Here is a 7183-nt window from a genome sequence, read left to right on the forward strand (position 1 = left end):
ATAGATAGATAGATAGATAGATAGATAGATAGATAGATAGATAGATAAAATTATATAAATGTGTGTATGTGTAGAGAAGTGAGTAAGAAGATATGCCAGGTTGCTAACAATGGATGTCTCTGTCTGGTGGAATTACGCCTCATCTAAACTCACTTCTTGGCTCTGTATTTTCCATATTTGCTATGATAAAGATGTATCACTTTTGAAAAAACACACACAAAGTTGTTTTAAAAGCTAGCCTTCGATATTTGTAGGGAATTCCCTAGTTTATAAGTATTTTTTAATAACCATGTTCTTAGAAAGATCCACAGGACAGAGATGATTATTCCCTTTTCAAAGATCAGGGAACAGTAGCCCAGGGAGGGAGCCACTTACCCAAGGCCTCACCACAGTTAGCCATGCAGGGAAGGCTAACCTCAGGTCTCCCAGCTCCCACGCTGAGCTGTCCCCATTACCTGTTAACATGGCAAAAGACCATGCTGGGCACAAAGGGACTTTGAAGGTAACTGAAATCATAGCTGTCTGAGTTGGACTTCACATCTCATTCAGTCCAATCCCACCATCTCTACATCATTCCCCAGAATGAGACCACCTGGTCTCTCCTTGCCTACCTCCAATGACAGCTGTCTCCTAAGGCAGCCCCTTCCATTCTAGAGCTGCTCTATGCTCAGTGCATTGCCCAGCATTTTCATTGACCCCAACTCTATACCCACTCCTCCACCTTCCTTCACCCATCTTCACCCTGCTCGTTGGGCTACAGGAATTCATATGATCCCTCTTTCTTGTGGCAGTCCTGTGGAATTTGGGAGACAACAATCTGTCCCTGTCCCTCACTCCTAAGGATAGGACTTTAAGCTTCTAATTCTCTAGACCCAAACCCTGAGACCCGGAGAAATTGAATAACTTACCTAAGGTCACACAGCGATTTCAATAGATGCTTACTGATTATCTGCCATGGTACAGCACATCCTGTTGACTCTGCTGATGTGGCTGGAGCTACCTGGACACTGGGGGACAACCTGGGATCCCCTTTTCAGGAGTAGGGAATGGAAAGGAGACATATCTCCGTGCCAAACCTGCTTCCAGGTCCTCTGGGAGCCATAATCCCGCTCCCCGCACCCCGCACACACCAGAGAGTCTGCATGCGCTCCACCCACACGCTTCACTGCCCGGAACTACTCCCAGGCCTCCCAAATCCCTCAGATCCCACCAGAAGTCCCAGCTCTGCCCTTGCAGTCCCGAGGAAATGAGTCAGGCGGGAGGGACTGAGGAAGGGAATGTGAGGAAGGAAGGAAACAGTTCCTGTTCTCTCACAGGGGGCTCTGAGGTGACCTTGAGGAAGTCACTTCTCTTGGGATCTCAGCTTCCTCATTTGCCCACCAAGGCGCAGGTCCCCACTCTAAACCAAATCCTCACAGATCCTGCTGTGAGGAGCTGGTAGGAGCCAAGCTAGCGGAGGGCTTAGACAGATCAGGGACCTGGGATAACCGAGCAGTGCAGGAGCTAGGGCTGTTGAAAGTGACCTGAGACCCTCCTTTCTTCCCTTCTCATTCATTCAAGCCTCCTCTCTTGGCCAAGCCCTGGGCCAGGCACTGGTGAGAGAGAGATGCATCGGCCAGGGTACCACCCTCAGGAGCCCATGATGGCAGGAGGGGGACAGGAGGTGGGTGGAGAAGGGGCTAAGAATACAGGCAAGTAAACCAACATCTGCAAATGATAACGAGAAGCTCGGGGCACTGCGAGAGAATCCAGAGAAACGGAATCCGCTCAGTCTGCGAGATACAAGGAGAAGGAGGTGGCCTCTGGCTGGACTTTGAAGGAGGACAAATAAGAGCTTTGCGCTGGTGGACAAGGCGGAGAAGGGCATAGAGCAGAGGCATGGATGTGGAAAGATCCCTGCAAAAACTCCCCGGGAAGGAGCCGCCTCTGTTTGCCAGACTCCGGAGAGACAACCTGAAGCAGAGAACAGAGAAGCTGGAATAAAAGGCCTTTCAGGTCTTTCTAAGGTTGGCAATTCTGAGCTGACCCCGATTAGAAGGAAAGCTCAGTGTCTCATTTCAGGACTAAAGAAGGATCTCGAGCCGAAGTTACACGATTACAAAACCCTCCATGGATCCATATGCCTTTGCCGGTGTCTTTCCTGGCCTGGGGGCCCTCATCTTCCCAGAATTCAGCTCTCAGCATCCTGTTCTGAAGTTCCCCGGTGAGGGCCTGGGCCCCATACCTCCTGCCAGAAGACCTGTGAGAGAGCTGTGGGTGGGGAAGGACCTGGAAGGGCCGTGGGTGGGTGGCCAGGGGCTGAGCCTCCAGGATCAGAGCAGCCCAGCGAGCACCCTGGCCGCCAGACTCCCAGCTCGCACCCAAGTGGTACAGAGGTCCTTTCACATGGACCCCCAGTTACCCATTTCTCCCCTGTCCCCTTAAAACACAGGTACAGCAAACCCCTTAGTCACAGTTGTCCTCCTCTGCCAAGACTAGGAGACTTTGGCTTCTCTCTCTGCCCTCAGGGACAGTAGGTGGGTAAACTTAACATCATCCCCGTTCCAAGATGAGTCAGAATGGAGACTAGGAGGTTTTGGGGGGGGCAACTCCAGGAGGCTAGGTCCCCAGAGAACGTCTGAGCTAGGGCTGAGGGACCACAGAGGAAGCCACCTCTTGCTTGTCTGGGTTCTAAGTGGCACAATTCCTTTTGATTCTTGGGTCCCAGTCCATGGAGGACAGAGGACTTGCTGACGGATTAGACGTGGGGGTGACCAGCAGTGAGGGGCCAGGGCCGACTCCGGATGCTGGTTTGGCTGACGTGTTCGTGGTGGAAAGGCAGAAGAGAAAGCCAGGGGAGAGGGCTACATAATGAGCTAGCAGGAAATGTCCATCATCTCCTTTAAAATTTCACCTTCTGCATAATAGGAAAAAAAATCGTGAATGACTGACAGAGAGGTAAGTTAAATAAACTGTTACATCTGTACTAGGAAGTATTATAAAATAGGAGAAAGGGGAAAGAGCCACAGTAAATTATGTTTTGAAAGTGGTTCATAGAAGAGTATTGCATAACAACCCTAGTTTTGTAAAAAGAAATGTATGTCTCTGTATATGAATTTTTCTAAAAACTGAAATGGTAAACATCAAAACATTAAAAGTAGTTCTCTTTTTTTCATTTGTCTAGAGAGAAAGAGACGGGGGCAGAGGGAGAGAATCCCAAGCTGACTATGCTGAGCACAGAGCCCAATGAGGGGCTCAATCCCACAACCCAGAGATCATGACCTGAGCCGAAATCAAGAGTCAGACGCTTAGCCGACTGAGCCCCACCCAGGTGCCCAGTGGTTATCTCTTGATGATGAATCACTGGGGATTTTTGCTATCTCCTTTGTGTATTTTTCCCATTTTTTCAGAAGGAACCACAAGTGTTACTTATCTATGTGCTCTACTCTGAGGAAGATATGGAGTCTGGACTGACAGTTCCTTAAACAATAACAAAGAGTCTGAAGATATTTCTGTCCCTCATGTGTGTGTGTCCCCCCCAACCTAGTTCTGTCATGTGGGGAAGCAGCCCCTTGGCCCCAGGCAGCAGCTGAGTGTTTGCTTGTCTGGGTTCTAAGTGGCACAATCCCTTTTGATTCTTGGGTCCCAGTCCAGGGAGGACAGAGGCCACCAATAAATTGCATCAGGACCTCTGGCCCTGTGCTAGAAAGGCCCTGGGAGCTCACTCCAAGTGGGGTGAGGCCGACCTGCCAAGGCCAAGAGTCTGGAAGAGGAATAGAACAAGGTTAGGTGCTGTTGAGCTGGTCCAGGTGCACATGATAACTAAAATCAATACATTGTTCAATAAAAATGTATTGGATGAATTAATGAAGCTGCAAGATCAACTTTGTGAATCTTTTGGATACTTTGGGAATTCTTTCTTCAAATGACAAGTGAATTGAACAGAATTATAAAAAATTAACTCAACACCAAATGCTAGTCTATCAGCTGCCCCAGATTAGTAGTGCTCAGTCCCAGTAAGATCTGAGTAAGTCCTAGTGAGACACGCCACTGGCCCCTTGAGATCCAACTGAATCCTGTTCTTCCCTCGTGGCTGAGCCCAGTCCACGGTGGCAGCTTGGTTACATTCTGCTAAGTGAAGGGAAAAGGATGGAACCAGGGGCCTCACTAGCTGTACTCTTACTGCCCTGAGCTCATTAGTTTCTCACACTTCCCTCCAGAAGTTCTGCACACACAGGATGTCCTTGGACACTTGCCTGAAATTGGCAGAAAGCCCCTGACCTTTTCCTAATGAGAGTGTTATTAATGTTCTCTGACTCCAGAATGAGAGCTTACTGCTTTTTTTTTTTTTCTGCCTTCCCTGAAAACTTATTAATGTAGGAGCATCTGAGGGATTTCAAAGTTGGCAATGACCTTGACAGTTTCTGCAACCACTCTGTCTGCGGTGCCCTCGGGCATTCAGTGGTATTTCATAGGTTCACATAAGCCTTCCAAGGAGCTCCACGATTTCTAGACCAATTCCCATCCAATCACCCTGACATCTTCTGAGCAGACGAGGTTACCATTTCCTGGCAATTATTCTTCGTCTTGTCTCCCTCTGTTCTGCACCACTGTGGTTTCTGCCCCTTAAAGTTGCCAGAGGCTTAGAATCAAACTCTTGAGTCATGGACTCATGAAAGTCAGAGCTGGAAGGGTCCCGGGGGGCGGGCGGGGGAGGGGAGGCAGTGGGTCCAATCGTCTCATGTGTGAATTCATTTCCATTCCTTTCATCCATCATTACCAAGCTGCTTCTCTGTGCTGGGCCCAGTGCCAGGTTCTGGGGGCACAGAGCTGGTGTTCTGCAGTCTCCCCAGCAGCCCTTGAAGAATTTGCTCACACTCACAGGGTGCAGAGACCCTGTAAACATATCCAATTCATTCAGAAAAATAAGGCTTCCGTAGAGGGCCAGATAAAGTCCAGGAGAGAGGAGCGTGAAATGAAGAAGCCAATTGCACTTGGTGAGATCAAAGAAGGCATCATAGGAAGAGGGGAGGTTTGGAATTTATAACTTGATGTTTTGAAGATAATAGTCGAGGGTGTGTCAGGGAGATGTGGGGGTAACAAACATTTCCAACAAAAACAGTGGCCTCTTGGTGCAGAGCCTGGGCTCTGGAGTCAGACCGGCTGGGTTTGAATCCACCTCTGTGTGACCCTAGTCAAGTCACTCATCTTCTCTCTGCTCAGTTTCTCATCTGTAAGTTTCACAGGCGCCTGCGTGTAAGGAAGGCAGCCGCATGCAGCCTGCAGTATGTCTCAGAGCGCCTTCTCAGGAAAGTTTTCCAGTAGATGGTAGTCAAGTGCTTGCTTTCTCAAAGTATCGTGACAGTTTGTGACAGACTGAAGTAAAGTGTCATGAGGAGGGCTATCTTTTACTAATTTGCACAAAGGCCAGGTAGCTTGGCACCCATGGTGTCTTTCTGTTTTCAAAAGTGAGACTCTGGGGCGCCTGGGTAGCTCAGTCGGTTAAGTATCTGCCTTTGGCTCAGGTCATGATCCTGGGGTCCTGGGATCTAGTCCAGCACCAGGCTCCCTGCTCTGTGGCAGTCTCCTTCTCCCTCTCCTCCCTGCTCATGCTCTCTTTCACTATCTCTGTCTCTTTCTCTCTCAAATAAAACCTTGAAAAAAAAAGTGAAACTCTTCCTATCAGGCAGGGGTCAGAGGAACTTCAGTCTTCTTCTTCTTCTTCTTTTTTTTTTTTAAAGATTTTATTTATTTATTTGACAGAGAGAGAGACAGCGAGAGCAGGAACACAAGCAGGGGGAGAGGGAGAAGCAGGCTTCCCGCCGAGCAGGAAGCCCGATGTGGGGCTTGATCCCAGGACCCTGGGATCATGACCTGAGCCGAAGGCAGACGCTTAACGACTGAGCCACCCAGGCGCCCCAGTCTTCTTTTTTTAAAGTAGACTCCACACTCAGTGTGCTCAGTGTGGAGCTTGAACTCCCAACCCTGAGATCAAGACCTGAGCAGACACCGAGTCAGACACTTCACCTACTGAGCCCCCCAGGTGCCCCCAGAGGAGCTTCAGTCTTCCTGGGTCTCTTGGGGCGTCAATGGAGAAGTACCCCTGGCTGTTCGGTCCTGCTGCCCACCGGCCACACTCTTCTCCACAGAAGCCCTGGAGGGATGGGGCTCCTTTCCCTCACTGTTCTGTCCCTTCAGTCCCCCTCCCCCCCCCCATTACACGCCTAGCTGGGCAGGGGATGTACCTTTCCGCACAGATGGTTGGGACCATCCTAAAAGGCAATGCCGAGAGGAGATCGTCTTATTTAAGTAGCAGGGCCTGAGTCTGCAAGCCCCCAGCCCCAGCCCCTGTCCTGCTGAGAGGGATGAGGTGAGTTTATTTCCTGCTCTTCAGAAGAACCAAAATGTGCCCCATCACCCTTGAACACAGTGTCTCTCTAGGTGAGGTTTCCCAAGTCCTCTGTCAGAGTCACCTGAGTGCTTACTAACCTGTCTTAGCCTTACACCAAACCTGCACCTCTGCTGAGTCAGAACCCTTGGGGGGGTGGGGTGAAGCCAGAAATCTGTGCTCCTAATAGAGTTCCCAGGTGATTTGTAGGCCTGTCAAGTTTCGGAAAATTCCACCCCTTGGTTCTCTCTTTCAAATAAAGGAAAGACTTATTGACAGTTCTGGTCAAAGGATTTTACAAAATTCTTTAGTTCTCCTCATGATGTGGGAGGGTGTGTGTGTGTGTGTATGAGGGGAGTGTATATGATGCATATATGCATATATGGTGTATAAGCATAGGCAGTGTGTGTGTGTAATATATGTGTGTGATATGTGTGCATGTGTGAGTCATATGTGTGATGTGTGTGCATGTGTGAGTCGTATGTGTGATGTGTGTGCATGTGTGAATCCCATGTGTGGTATGTGTGCATGTGTGAGTCGTATGTGTGATGTGTGTGCATGTGTGAATCCCATGTATGGTGTGTGTGCATGTGTGAATCGTATGTGTGCATGTGTGTATCGTATGTGTGATGTGCGTGCATGTGTTAATCGTATGTGTGATGTGTGTGCATGTGTGAGTCGTATGTGTGACGTGTGTGCATGTGTGGGTCCTTTCTGTGACGTGTGCGCATGTGTGAATCGTGTGATGTGCGCATGTGTGTATCGTATGTGTGACGTGTGCGCATGTGTGTATCGTATGTGTGACGTGTGTGCATG

Source organism: Mirounga leonina, unplaced genomic scaffold (assembly GCF_011800145.1).
Source record: "Mirounga leonina isolate KUSES-001 unplaced genomic scaffold, KU_Mleo_1.0 Mir_92, whole genome shotgun sequence".
Lineage (NCBI taxonomy): Eukaryota > Metazoa > Chordata > Mammalia > Carnivora > Phocidae > Mirounga > Mirounga leonina.